Raw genomic sequence first — 16,193 nt, 5'->3', positions numbered from 1 at the left:
TTCATGGGTACTGAGATTTTACCAAAAGGGATGACAATGCACTTTTTGACATTGAGCTTGAGGCCATGGCTTTGACACCAGGCATCTGTCTCAGCAAGGCCCTTTTGTAGGATGTCCTCATCTTTTGGAGTTTTGATTATGGCTCCTAGTTTGCAGTCATCTGTGAACTTCATTAGCCAAAGACCTTCTGTGTTGAACTGTACTTCAGAGAAGTAGATACCAAACAGGAGTGGACCCAAGACTGAACCCTGTGGTACTCCACTTGTCACTGGTCTGAAGTTGGATTTGGAGTCTGCTACTTTCACAGTGTGGGTTCTGTCAGTGAGCTAGTTGGCAACCCATCTTGTGACATAGGGATTTATACCTAATTTAGTGAGTTTATCTATAATTCCAGAGTGGAAGATGGTGTCGAAAGCCTTGGTGAGATCTAGATAGGCTGATTGAACCACCTTACCCTCATCTATGGCTTTGGTGACTGCTTCAAAGAAGTCTATCAGGTTTAGGAGACATGATCTGCCTTTTACAAACCTGAACTGGGTGGGGTCCTGAGTATGGAGATTACCAATGTCATTGTTTATAAGTTCCATGATGGACCAGGCCTGCTAGGGGGAAATAGTTAGTTTTAGGTTGTGTGTGCCCCCCCTTGTGAGGTGGATACTGTTGCTGTGCGCCATTCAGTGGGCAACTTAGGTGGGGTTCCAGTTCATTCTGTAGTTCATGTAGAACACAGCCTGGGATGTTGTCAGATCCCATGGATGCTGTGTTCTTGGCTTTGGATAGTGTGTTTTTTACCTGTGCAGCCATGATTACAGGAACTTTGCATTCTTCTGGTATAGAGATGGGCCCTTTAGGGGATGACAGAGGGGTAAAGTTAGCACTGAACCTATCTGCCAGGATGTTGGCAATATCACTTGGTTCTGTATATTTAGTTATTGTTGTAACTAAGAGCAGAGCTGAGTGTTTGTTGCCATGAGATTCTTGACATAGCTATAGATGCTTTGTGGGTTGTCTTTAGAGTCAGTGGTGATTTTGTTTTCATAACTAGCTTTGGAGGATTTTATGAGGGATCTCAGCTTCTTACTGAGGCTGACCAGGAGTTTCTCCAATCATGGGATTTTACTCTTTTGCAACAGTTTCTTTCTTCTGTTGTAGAGTTTGTTTATGGCAGGGGACCACCAGATTGGCTTCCTTTTTGGAGGATAGCATTTTGGCTCTGTTAGGGTTACACGATCCATGCACTCGTGTAAGTGCTTATAAAGTGCATTTGTGTAGGATTCAGCAGTCATACCTCTATTGTCCGTCAGCCTGGGTGTCGTGAAGTTTGCCACTTCTGTCTTAAGAAGCGTGAAGTTGGCTTTGGAGAAATTTTACTGTGGTTTCTAATGGGGAGGGTGATTAGCTTGTGGTCAGATCTGACCAACGAGGGCCCATGTTGGTAAGGTCTAGGATATTGCTGCCGCTGGTGGGGGTGTGGATAAGTTGATCCATGGCATTGGAATTTATGAATTCTAGAAAACGTTTAACACAAGAGTTGGTACATGAGTAGTTTTCCCAGTTAATGGTAGGGTAGTTGCAATCGCCCATTATTAGGGTGTTAAGTTGTACTCCAATATTTTCCAGTGTATTAAGAAATGAGGAGTGGCAATCCTGGGGCATGGTGGGGGATCTGTAGCAAGCTACAATTTGGATTGCAGTCTTGCCCAGAGTTAGTTGCACTTGGATAATTTCGGATGCATTATGCTAAGCAACTAGCCTGGATGTTTGGATATCCTTAATGAATATGGACATGCCTCCGCCTTTAGTGTTTCAGTCCAGGTTAGGTGGCAGAAAGGTGTGGTATGAATTATAGCCTGGTAAAGCAGGGGTACTCTCTGGAGCCTTGAACCAGGTCTCTGTCACTGCACAAATGTCGATGTTCTCCATTTTAAGGAGTGCCTCGAGAGAGTGCATTTTGAGGTTTAGACTTCTAGCATTGAGTAGCAATACCCTCAGATTCTTCTTGCCTGTACCTGTTAGGGTGGTGAATTTGTCATTTGAACCTTGCCTAAAAAAGGCACTATAGGGGTGGCTAGAGCCTTAGCCAGTATATGGAATCCCAGGGACGACAGGTGCAGGCCATCTCTGGCAAAGCATCGTGGCTTGTAGATCATGTCATCCCAGGCAGACAGATACTGGATCCCCTTAGAATGACACCAGAAGCTTAGCCAATTGTTGAAGTCAATCATTTTGTCCTTTGATACCCTGTAATGGTAGGTGTGTATATATATATATATATATATATATATATATATATATATATATATATATATATATATATATATGTGTGTACAGATAGAAATGTGTATAGCATTTCCACATGGGAACAAAATCCTGAACCACTCACTACAACATAACAGACCATAAATACTGTTAATGGGGGCTCAAATGAGAGATACCTGGAAATTACTGCTATGTTACCCCCTCCACAGCCCTAACAAATATGCTGTGCAATCCAATATCCAGCACATGCAGTTCTTTACTTCAGGACCCTCCACAACACAGCTACAATGCTTTAACAATAATCCAATCTACCTGAAAATGTCAGGGCAATATCTGTAACATAGCATGCAGAAAAATAATTCTACCGTAGGGAATGTACAATGTGGAAGGAGTACACATTACAATGGTTCAGATATGCACACACATCTATATATTGACAAATATGTATATAGGATATATATATAGGTACATACACATATATACACAGACAAAAGGTATTAGTAGCCATACATATGTAGAAGTAATGTGGAAGTACTGGGTGCAAAGTATATCCCTCAGCCACAAGCCCTGCAACTGGAACCTGTGAAATGTGTAGTGTGGCAACCATTCCCACAAATGAGACTACTTACATTAAACATATACCCACTCACAATTCAAAGGACATGACATGACACACAGGTATGCATATTGTGTACTATACAGTAATGTATGCCATTACTTACAGCCCATACATTTTGAAATATGTAATCAGTGATGAATGGCCCACACAAAACAGTACATGCAAGTAATGTGGATATATAACATACTATGCTGTCCAGGCCAAGGCCTTCAGTTAGTACAACAGTGGACAAAGGATTTGCCTTCAAGATAAATAGCAATCAACAATTACAGATGTAGTTCAGCAGCCTCCAATTACACCCTCTAGTCACGCCCTAGGGGGAATGTATTAGTTGTGGTAATGTCAGCGTATCTGTCACATGTATGGACCCTGACCAACATATTTTGTGGGAGTCCAAGATATGACTGGGATGATAGCAGAAATGCTAGCAGTAAATAATGATAGACCATGTTGCTGTGAAAACCTCATACATTTACTGTTGTAACAGGGTTTGTTGCAACATATGTCCTATGAGGGATAATAAAGCCAGTAACTGTCATGGCTTTCACCATCTATAGACTGCAATCCTCACACTACCTTCTGCAGTCCATAGATAAATGCTCCATTGGTAACACATGAAACCAAAGGCACAACACACTGCCCAGTCTGCAGATGACCCTGCTGATGGGGATTCCTCATAAACATGGAACTGACATGGCAGGTATTGAAACATGTAGGACAGACATATCCACACACACATGCACTGTTAAACCAGTAGTGCTCCAAATGCAGTATAGCAGCACTTACAGTCTGTAGTCAGGTCGGGCACATCCCCCTCCTGTGTGTTGCCCTGTTTCCACAGTGTATGTTGTTAGAGGTAAATCTCCAATCCATCTGAGATGCTGTTTGACAAACAACAGATCTAGTTCCTGCTCACAGTGAATGAAAAGGGCCAACACCAACATGATGTTCCTAGATATTGGAATGTGTTTATATGCAATTGGCTATGGGAATGTTACCACAGCTGTTCCACATGCAATCAGCTAGTGGAGGGCAGCAATTAGTGCAGAGCCCATCAACTGATCATGAACATCAGTTAAAATACACATACTGCTGCCAAGCAAAGCAGGTGTAGGTCTCCACATCCACCAGAGAGGCAGTGGGAGAGGCAGACAGAGGCACAGACAAGTCAGGGAGTGGTGGGAGATTAAAACCTAAGCACCTACCATCACAGGGTATCAGACCCCTGATGACTTTGTAGTGCTATCACAGTTCTATGCAGTTATTGGATGCACCACATGGGTTACCTGTTGTGGAGCCCTCAGAACATATATGTGATGGTGACTGACATCTGCAACAGGGATTCGGTAGCTATACGGTAGTTGATGTACACGTGCCTGTCCACATGAACAGGTGCCAGCATCAGCACAGCCACACTCCCACAGGGAAGCACACACATTACCACACTTGGCAGGGCCAGAATTACAAATCATCAGTAGTGGGATTGCCGCAACACATCACTGTGCAGATATCACATGCACCACACGGGTCATATGAGGCTGTATGGGCAAAGGATATAGGGAGGTATCTGACATCAGACAGCATGCTTCGGTATGCCCATGGTGGTTGTAGGGAGTGTGGATGTGAACATACGGACCATACAACACACACACAAACACACAGGGTGCCAGTACTGACATGCATGGATGCATGTCTGCACGGGTGTGTGGTGGTCGACTGTGCCAGATGACTTGTACAAGGCTAGGCGATCGGTTTACCTTGGCATCAGGCCACATGATGATGGTCTGCATTGTGGCTCAGGGCTGTAGTGTCTGCATTTGCCCACACAGGTGGGTATTGTATCCCCCATCCAGTCACCTGAGTGACTATTGTGTGTGGCCAATGCTGTGCATCGCTTGCCATGTATGTGTTCCTTAGTCCATGACATGGACGGTGTCTGGGATGTGCACACCTCCCACATGCATGTACAGTGACATGTGGAACTGTACCTGGGGTGTCTGGCCCATGTTGTGAACACAGATTATTATCAGATGTGCCAGACTGGCCCACCTGTGGCAGGAACTGGTAATGGGCAGCAGGTTTACCCTGCACCTACATTGATAGCATGCTAACGGCATTCCCTGGTGTCAGTGGCATCTGTCAATACATGGCATTTTGTCAGGCATGGTATGTCCTTTGTGGGTCACATGTGATGGCACCACAGGTGTTTTAGGTGTCCATTGGGGAACATGGGGAAGGTGCACTGTCTGCATGTATGTGCATATTGGACAGCTGGACAGGGTGCCATGCCCTCTGTTGCCCACAGCCATCACCCATAGTAACTATCAGTGGCCAATATGCAGTGTCCTACCCACATATTGGCTGTTGCCTATGCATGTGTCTGTGTATGAGTCATGGGTTGAGAGTGTGCTCTGGGTAATACTGGGGTTGCTAACTGTGATTGCCTGGCTTTGATGTCACATGTGTATGTATGGCTTTGCACCCCAGCCTCTCAGCTATTTAACTTCTGTTATCCCTGTATGGTGGACATTGTGATATATAGTAGGGCCACCATATAAGAAATATGCAAAACTCACTCCACATTGGCCATAGGTGTCACACACTCACAACCACCTCCACACAGGATACATGTTACAAACACACACACACACCTGTCATGTCTGGGAGTATAACCCCTCCCTAACTAGTTTATTACACTACAGCACTATGCAATTATAGTATGCACCACACAAATTACTGGAGTGCTACTTTCCCAAAGGTGTATATCACATTGGATGACATCAGCAGGCTTGCCAATGTAGGACATTTGAACTGTAGTGAGTGTGGCTAGCCTAAAATGCATTGCTCCCTACACAGACAGTGACACACACACACACAAAACATCCACAACCAACATGTGTGGGTATAGAACCCCTAACAGAGGTCTATATCACACTACTGCATTGAGTTGTTATAGGGATGCACCATGGGGATTACTAGGGAACTTCTTCTCCAAAGGTGTATTTCACAATGAATGACATCAGCAGGATTGCCAAAGTAGGCCAGTTGAAATGTACTGTGTGTGACTAGCCTAAAATGCATTGCTCCCTACACAGACAGTGACCAACATGTGTGGGTATACAACCCCTGACAGAGGTCTATATCACACTACAGCATAGAGCTGTTATAGGACACACCACAGGGATTACTAAAGAACTTCTTCCCCAAAGGTGTATTTCACAATAAATGACATCAGCAGGATTCCCAAAGTAGGCTATTTGAAATGTACTGTGTGTGACTAGCATATAATGCATTTCTCCATACACAGACATTGAAATACACACAAAACATCCAGAACTGCCATGGGTGGGGATGGAACTCAACTACAGTTCTACATCACACTACAGCAGTACGCAGTTACATGATGCACTACAGAGATTACTGGGCTATAATCTTCCCAGAGGGGTATTTCTAGGTGGGTGACATCAGCAGCCTTGCAAACGTTGAGTATATGAATTGTAAGGAGTGTGAGTACCCTAAAAAGCATTGCTCTCTACACAGTCAGACAGACACTCACACAAACACACAGACTTACACACAATTGCCAAGTCTGGGGTTAGAACACCTACCTAGCTATTTTATCACACTACAGCAGTGCACAGTTACAAGACATAATACGGAGATTACTGGGCTACAATCTTAACAGAGGTGTATTTCTAGGTAGGTGACATAAGCAGCCTTGCCACAGCTGAGTATATGAATTGTAAGGAGTGTGAGTACCCTAAAAAGCATTGCTCTGTAGACAGTCAGACACACACAATCACCAAGTCTGGGGTTAGAACTCCTACCTAAGTAGTTTATCACACTACATCAGTACACAGTTATGGGACACGCCACGAGATTACAAGGTTGCAACTCTCCCAAAGGTGTATTTCACATTAGATGACCTCAGCAGGCTTGTCAAAGTAGGGCTATGGGGAGGGCGGTGTGTGCATGAGCCATAACCCATTCATCTAGAGGTTGAAACGCCATATGTGGGCACACATGGGTTCATATGTCACAGATACATGTATAAAGATGCTAGATGACTACTTCCTTGTACAGTCATATTGCACAGCTGGCATGGGCACCACATAGTCTGTAATGCTGACAGATACTGGTGGCTAGTATCTGTAGTGAGTGACATCTGCACCTCATGTGTTTGGGGCCCTTTGGCTGTGTGCTGGGTGGGACAGGCCTGGATGGCTCCTTGTTACAGTCACCCTCTTCCACACATCTATGTACGTCTACCTTTGGCTGATTACAGTGTGTTGTCCTGACATATATGTCTGTATTCCTATCCACTGTGTGTGCAAAGCATGAGTGGTGCATACTGATGAGTGTGTGCACTAACAACTGCAACTGGTGTTTGCAGTCATGGCCTTCATGTATGTGTGAGCATGCCCAGTATGACCTTTCAGTATGTTGTTGACTGACATTGCCTTAATTTCTCTAAGTGTGTGAGCATGCTCAGTATGGCCGTCTGTATTGAATGTGTGGATCATGTCCAGGTAGTTTGTGCTGCAGTGCTGACCCTTGTGTTGTACACCAGCAGGTAGCATGCTGTCTCTGCAGGGTATCCATCGATCATTTGGCTTTGACTGTTACAACATTTCTGCATAGCAGTGGAGGGCACACCTGACTGTTTCTACACTTCTACATAGGAGTCGGGGGGCACACCTGACTGTTATTACATTACTATGTAGGATGGGGGGCACACTTGACATTTGTACACATTTGCTATGACTGTACTGGTATGTCAGGTACTCCATTTCATTCTGTATTCCTAACTATCATGCTGACTAGAGGCATACCAGACTACTACAGATTGTGGCTTTGGTTACCCTACATATTATTGTCTGACTTCCTACCCTTCAGAACTAACATCCCACTGCCTGTCCTGCTGTGGTCTGTCTGCGTAGGCCTTGGGGGGGGGTAACCATAGCCATCATTATGGGGCCATGGCACAGGCTCTGATTGGGTTTGTCTACACCTGTCCTGCTGGCTGAGACTGTTGTTGGGTAGGTGAACCATCCTGACTGGCATGTGTGGGTCATATGGACACACATGTTGCTCAGCACATTTCCTGCAGTGGGTTTTGTCACCCTGTGTAGTACTGGCTACTATGATGACTCCAGTATGTGTTACAGATGTCAGGGTGCTACTAATGGTGTCTACTGTCTGCTGCCATAACATTCATCCCCCCAATTCCCTTGCATGCTCACATCCATACCATAGCTACAGGTGACAACACATTCTACTCCATTTGGCAACTGGTAGGTTGATTGACTTACCATGAGGGTGTGCCAGACTTGTGGATGGTGCTGGTGGGCTGCCTATGCCGGATGCATATAGTACACTTCCCTATACATGGTTGAGCACAAGTAGTGTCATGTTTGGCATCTCTTTTACTGTATGTGCGAGTCAGAGAAAGGAGTTATTTCCTGGGTCCCTACTGTGTCAGTGCATGTGCTATGCGTTGCCTCTTTGCCACGGCCAGGGCATACTGGGCACTCCTCCTTCTGCCTACTTGGGCAGGCTCAGGTTGTTCCTCCTCTGGGTCACTCTATGCCTGTGCAGGCCTTGGCATTTGTGGGGGCTGTGTGGCCCTGCCCCATGCTGTTCCTGCTGCAGCTGTTTCCACAGGATCATATTGTGTAACATAGCACATACCATAACAATTTGGGTACATGTAGCTGCTGAATACTGCAAAGGCTCTACCAGATGTGTCCAGACACTGGAACTGTGACCTGAGCATCCCAAACACATTCTCTATTATATGTCTGGCCTGTGCGTATGCCTCATTATGGCGTTGGTGTTCAGGTGTGTCTGCATTTCTGATGGGTGTCATCAGCCATGGCTCCAGTGTGTACCCAGCATCCCCCACTAGGTGAACATAGGGGATGTCCCCATTGGCAAATATCTGGTACAGCTGCATCAGATGCTATATGTGGGAATCGTCATAGCTTCCAGGGCAACCAGCACACATATTCATTATAATGCCCTGGGCATCAGATATGACCTGGCTGTTGATGGAGGGGATGCCCCTGCAGTTGATGTAGGCTCTGTCCTGCTCATTGAGTGGTGCTTTGATGCAAATGTGCATGCAGTCTATAGTACTCACTACCCCAGGGTATTCTGCTATTTGGTGAAAAAGACGCATATTGCTGGTCAACACCTCACGAGTGTTGAGGAAATATACGTGCTCACTGGCATGTGCTGACATGGCATCCAGGAACTGGTGGAATACTCTGGATGCTGATGCCTGTGAGATCCCCATGATATCCCCAGTTGTGCTTTGGGAGGTACCTGTGGCTAGTATACCTAGGCCTACACATACCTTGGTATCCACTGGGATGGGTTCCCTTAGGTCAGTTTGGTGTGTCAGGTGTGGCTGGCACAGCTCAACAATTTGCTGTAGGAGGTCTCTTTCCACCCTATAGCCCTATCTCCAGCTCATGTAGCCCCTGGTAGGTTTCTCTGGGTCTGTACACCCTTCTCCATCTCCTCACTTTGGGTTGTTCGGCAGCATTCACATCCTCACCACCCTCAGCCTCTTGCACATGTTGTTCTATGTTGCCTGCTGCAGCCCTTCTCATTTTGTAGGTTTGTTTGTTAAAATTTCCCCACTTGTATACACCAGTGGAAGTAGAGTGTGGAAAAAAAAAACAGAGGGGAAGGTGTTTGCTTAGTTTATAGTAGTGTTTTGGGCTGGGCTAGTCTGCTGCCTGTGTAATTGACTGATTCTGATACATTTCACCTGCCAGCTACACTAGTTCTCCTTGAATACCTTCTTACTGCTGTTTTCCCTTCCCATTGTCTAGCTATTTAAGACCGTGTGCACACCGCGCAAACACAGAGCTCAAATATACACACTGCTGCTATTTCCTGGTTTAACTTCTTTTTTCTTCCTGTAAAACCCGGTGTGTGGAGTGCACACCCACTTAGGCTTTGTAAAGAGTGCTAGGCAGGTTTAGACACACCCCCTAGCTTAGCTGTGCTAAGCTAGGAGCAAACTAGAGCCACAGGGCTCCAATCCACTTACAGTATGCCTGACACACACTACCATGATGTCACCTACCTCCTAGGCTTGCACCCAGCTATTCATACTCTTACACTGTTGGGATCTGACTCACATGCTCGGGAAAACTGGGATTCACTATCCTTCCTCTCATTTGCATAGGATTGCCTGCTAATGCATAGTTACATATCTCACACTGAGCCTCCCCACTTAGCATTCACTACTCACTGGTCAGGTTGTCTTCTGCCTGCCATTGACTTGCATGGCAGAATACTAATTTTAGTTAGAATGCTTATTTTAGGTTTATTTTCTTATTTTCCCCCAGATCCCGTTTGCGCACAGCTGCCCTATGCTTAAACAGCCGAGATCAGCTAAAAAAATAAAAGTTGATTTTTTTTTTTTTGTATTGTTTGCAATGCCAATGGCCTTATACTTGGCCATTGGCATGCTTCCTCAATGATTTGCAGCCTTTATTTGGAGCTGTCATAGTTCCATTTTGGATTTTGCAGAAATGTACTCAGTTACTAATCGACTACATTTCTGCAGCTTGCAGTGGTCTTGCACGGACTGTTGTAAGCTTCCTGGATTGCAAAATCACCTCATTTGCATGGATTTCACCTGCAAATGGGGTGATTTGCATACCAGGGCTTAGTCCGTGCAAGATTAGTTCAGAAGCGCTCATGCACACCCCTGCAGGCTGTTCCTGGATCGCACAGTGGACATATTGCCTGCTTAAGCTCCTGCACCGATCTTGCACTCCGTGCAAGCTTTTGTGAATCCAGGGGATCTTAACAGTTTTGTCCATTATAGCCTGTAACCTTTTAGTTTTATTCAAATTCCAATCAAAAAGATATCACTGAGACTCATCTTTTAGGTTTTGTTCCCATCACATTCAGTTTATAATAATACTCAACCCAACTAATCAATTTCACATACTCCACATGCCAAATCCTCATTATTGTTGTGTGCACCATTCACCATTCTCTCGCAATGACCAGTGTAGGTACAGCTCTTTCTTTTTCTTTCTTCATTGTGTTATACTTTATCCCAAGACACAATGCTTACCATGACCAAGTTAAGGTTTTACTGAATATCTTTGCCACCTTATAGTTGTTTTCTTCATTTTTCTTGTGTCATTATACACTCCCAAAACATATGGATTATCACTACATCCTCATCTTGCTCCAAATGTCTGGCATTTCAGACTTGTAAATCCTCTACACCTTGTTACTTTACTGGGCATATTGTGCCACAAGTATAAGATCCTCGTCGGTGGTCATGAACACATGACCATTTCCTAAGATAATAAGCATTTTCTGATACGAGTTTCAATTTCGATGTATGTATTTCCTCATTAAAAGCTTTGTTAGTTATCCAAATCCTTTCTAGTCTGCTCCTTCTCTTTGCACTCCTGTTTTGCTTAGTATTTGTATATCATAGATTGTATCCGCTTTTTGATGCTTCACCTCTCCAAGAAGTTTCCCTATGTTTTTCTCTTATGCAGTGCTGGAGCATTCCTTGTATGTGTTCATCAACATAGTGTAAGTTAAAATACATTTATTTCCATGCTGGAACTATCATTCTTTCCCTTTTTCATATGCACTAGCTTGCTTGTCTGTTCCCATCAATTCTCATTTTATTCCTCCCCTATTATTGGTGTGCGGCTAGGAATCTGGTCCTTAACTTCTACTTGAGCCTAGATTCTATTATATATAGGCATTTTCCAACTCATACCTCCAAATTGCTTTATTCATCCCTCACAATTTTATCCAAGTATCCACCTTAGGTTTCCTTTACAGATGGCCATCGACTCCCCTTCCCATAACTCTATTTCCTCTTTATGTAGCTTTAGCAACTGTGCTATATTAAATGCTATAACTGGTGAAGGGAGAAATATTAATCACTATCCCCCTTTAGATAGTAAAGTCAGAAATTCCAGTCATGGAATTTTGTATTGGTGCTTGCTTCTAAGTGGAGCCTGGATCTTTACCACCAAGAGGTGGTCAAACAAAATTTAGATGTATCTTACAGCAAGTATAATGGGGCGGGGGGGGGGTCATAAGCTCCATGGCATGCATTTTGTCAGCAATTGTATATATCCTACCTCCTTCCTTTTGTAACAGTTTACTGATATTTTTACATATATTTTCCAGATTGCTTATTACAATCTTTCCATATGCATAGCCCACTTCCAAACCAAGAGAGGTTGGAAACCCCATGTCCTGTGTATCATACTGCAGCCTTTTCCTTCCCCACCCTGACTAGTACTTAATTAGTAAGCTTAAAATATAATTATGCCAGTTCAAAAACTATGAAAATGTAAGTGCAATTTAACACAATTAATAGTGAACTTCAATAGCTGCTGTTATACATTTAAGGCTTATACAGCACTGGAACTCCTCTTGGGGGACTCTTTGAAGGTTCCTTGAAAAAAAGTGATGCTTGTCACTCCCTTCCTGGGGTGGTGAATGATTCCACAGGTATCACCTGCTCTGGTAAGTAGTGCTGAAAAAAGTATTATGATATGATGAGGTGTGACCCTGACCATCTGCACCAATGGGGGAAAAAAGGTTAGGGAGGCACAGTCAAACTACTAAAGTAAGGGTGAACATGTACTTTGCCATGTTACAGCAGGCTTTACTCTATGGCTATGGCTGTTTTTGATGAGCATGTTTATGCTGAGTTTATCAATGTTCTTTCCTTTTCTGTGAAATTTTAGAGAGCAAACTTATCTGCAACAAGAGGCAGGCTAGATTCTCCAGATGCTTTGCACCTCACAGCTGTCCAGAATTCCACAGAATTCCCTGATTTTTGTCTCATATTTTTGTCTGTAACTTATAAAATGTGGGGTTTTCTGATAATTCATTGAGATCTTTAGTCTCTAAATAATGAAAGCCATTTGAGCTTCAGACTTCATATCCTTTAGAAAGTATATGTTGATTCAAAACCTGTTATAGATAAGTTTGCTCTCTACATCCTATGTAATCCCACTTCACAAAGGAGGCAGCTCTACTGAATTCTCCAATTATAGGCCAATAGCTATACTCTCTCCACTTGCAAAGATTATGGAAAAATGTATTCATAGACAACTCATGCACCACCTAATCCAAAATTGCCTTATGGCAGACACTCAGCATGGCTTCTGTCCTCATCACAGCACTACTTCAGCCCTCCTAGCCTTTACTAACACCATAAACCATAATCGTAACAATAATTATATATTCTCAGCCCTCTTTTTGGATCTTTCCAAGGCATTCGATATGGTTGATCACCAACTTTTAATCCACACCCTGCAAATATTCTGTCTAGATATTGGAGCCCTCCAATGGTTTCAATCCTACCTGAATGGTCAACAGCAGGCTGTCCTCTGGCAGAACAAACTCTCTAACCTTCTACCTAACACCCTAGGAGTACCACAAGGCTCTATACTAGGGCCCTTGCTGTTCTCCATCTTCATTAACGACCTTTATACTGTCATCCCAAAAGTCAGCTGTATCCAGTATGCTGATGACTATACTCTGATTTGCTCAGCCACATCTTCAGTAGAGTTATGGTCAGCTACCCAGACCACCTTTAATACAATAGAAAACTGGCTTTCTGAACATCGTCTGATCCTAAATCCCAAAAAAACTAAAATGCTGTTATTTTCACCAACACGTAGGTCTACCGCTTTCACCTTTACCATAAAATCAAATGATGGCACAATAATCTCCCCTGACCCATCTACAAAACTATTAGGTGTCATCATAGACAATAATCTCAAATTTGACCTACATGTTAACCAAACTATCAAAACCATCAATAAAAAACTAGGGTCACTTTACGGAATAAAAGCCTTCCTAACCCCTCCAGCTAAAATTGCCATAGCTCACTCTCACCTTCTTTCAACCCTTCTGTATGCATCCCCTCTACTCTCGAATTTGAACAAGACTGTCCTTAACAAACTCTCAATTTGCTACAACCACATTACCAGGTTTGCCACTGGGCTGCCTTTTAGGACACATCATTGCATCAATCTAAATCATCTTGGTTGGCTTGAACTACCTAGCCTAATCCAGTATAACCAACTGATTATGGCCTATAAAATCCTCTATAATCTGGACAATACTCCTGCATTTAAAAATATTATCACCCCCTATAACAATCCTAGACCGCTTCGATCCTCTAACAAACTACTAATTCAGACTAGCAAAATTAATAACACAGCCGGTGATTCTCTCTTTGCAAACTCTGTAAGTAGATCCTGGAACTCTCTTCCAGCTGATATTACCTTACTTTCCACCTTAGATCAATTTAAAACTAGACTCAAACAACATTTGTCACTTAACTGGCTATGTCAATGTATCAACCCAGGCTAACTCGAATGTGTAAAAATCTGTTAATCAGTTTACTGTGTAATTTAATTTAATCCTGACTTGTGCTCAGGACTAACTGTAACCTGTGGAACTTGTTTAACTTGCTTACTTATGTAATCTCTGTAAATAGTCTGTTTGTAATATGTAATGCTGGTATTATGTAATGCTGTATCTGCTTACCCTTGGAGCTTTTCTCCCCGGCCCTCTGCTGAAAATGGACATGCATCCAGTCGGACTATCCCGGTCAACAAATGTAAAATAAAATAAAATAAATAAAATAAACTGTTATTCTAGCAGCTTTATAAATTGAAAAGAATAATACTTAAAATCTGTGTCTAAGTTTGGACCTTTGTCTTTCCAATTTGTTTTGACTTTGTCCCTGATTCTTGCACTAAGAGGTTGAAATGTTGGGAAACTATACTGCTCCCAGCCTGGGTACCTTTACCTACATCTCCACTGCTCACATTTCCACTTTTGTTTAACATCTAACTGCTGTATACTCATTCACTGTCCGTTTGACTGGCTCATGCATTAAATGTATTTTTTAACAGTGCTGCTTTCCTTACTAGAGTCATTTATTCCATCTACATGCCAACAGTACTGCTCTTTGGTGTACCAATGCACTTAGGCTGTTATTTTCCCATGTAATGCTTCAGAACTTAATTGTTAAGTGCCTCATAGGGATGCACTGTGATTACTGCAGCATATATGATTATTGTCATTGTCAGACTGCATTTCATAATGCATTTGTGCCAGTATCACTATCCTTAACTATGCTACTTATTCCAGGATACGTGATATAGCATAGGAGTGACAAATGTCATGAAGCTGTGCACCACTGCACTGTCTTTTCATTTTCTACGTGTAATGTTACCACAGTGATTCCTTGTTCATTGCCTATTCATGCTGTTATTGTTAAGCATTTTCTATGCTGTACTAGGCCAGCCTATGCCACAAATCCCAGCAGTTGTTGCATTGTGTACGACATCTCTACATGCAGTTGTTTTCCAAAGGGTTGTACATTTAATTTGTGCAGTATGTTTAATTTGTTCTACGTTGTTGTCCATTTTGGTCACATGAAGCTACATATAAACACACACACATGCACACACACACACACACACACACACACACACACACACACACACACACACACACACACACACACACACACACACACACACACACACACACAACACACACACACTGGTTACCATTCATACCCTATCCGACTTTCTTACACAGCTGTGAAAGGGGCACAACCAGTAACACATTCTGGTGCTATCCCTAGTCTTATCACAGGAGTTTTCCAAGTGCTTATGTCATATTGTTCCTGACCTGTTTTATAAAAATGTACCACATCATAATGGCCATTACTATTTTTGTCTTGTTCACTTTCTCTACATCATTTTCTTATTTTTGTTAGGTTTCCTTTGTTATTTTCTTTATTTATATTTATATTCTTACTTTGCTGTATCACATGTGAAGCTGCATGTGGCGTGGCAGCAGCCACTATTCCCTACACTAGCGTCCCCACCCACTACTGGGTCCCCACCAGTCCCAAGGCCTGCTTCTGTACAAGGTGATGATGGTTATCCTGTGGAACATGACCTGGAGGGTTCATCAGTGGCCTCTGCTAATGCTTCTCTCATGAAAGGTATAGTTTCCTCATTGGGGAGTGGGACAGAGAGGTCATCTTGGGTCACCATGGAAGAAGTGTGGAGGATGGTCGGGACTAAGTTTGAACAGGGCTGGATTGGCACCCTGCTGTGCATTCTCATGTGATTGACAAAGATACATAGCTCAGCCTTGACCATAATGCAAACAGTGATGGAGCTCACCCATGATGTCAGCCACAGAGCTGACTGACTTCTGATCAGGTTCAACACTGGACCAGCTTGCCAGGTGGTCCTCACTCCAT

This window comes from Protopterus annectens, chromosome 3.part1 (assembly GCF_019279795.1).
Source record: "Protopterus annectens isolate FY-2018-M chromosome 3.part1, PAN1.0, whole genome shotgun sequence".
Classification (NCBI taxonomy): domain Eukaryota; kingdom Metazoa; phylum Chordata; order Ceratodontiformes; family Protopteridae; genus Protopterus; species Protopterus annectens.
The sequence above is the reverse complement of the archived record's forward strand: the minus strand, read 5'-3'. Positions refer to the sequence as shown.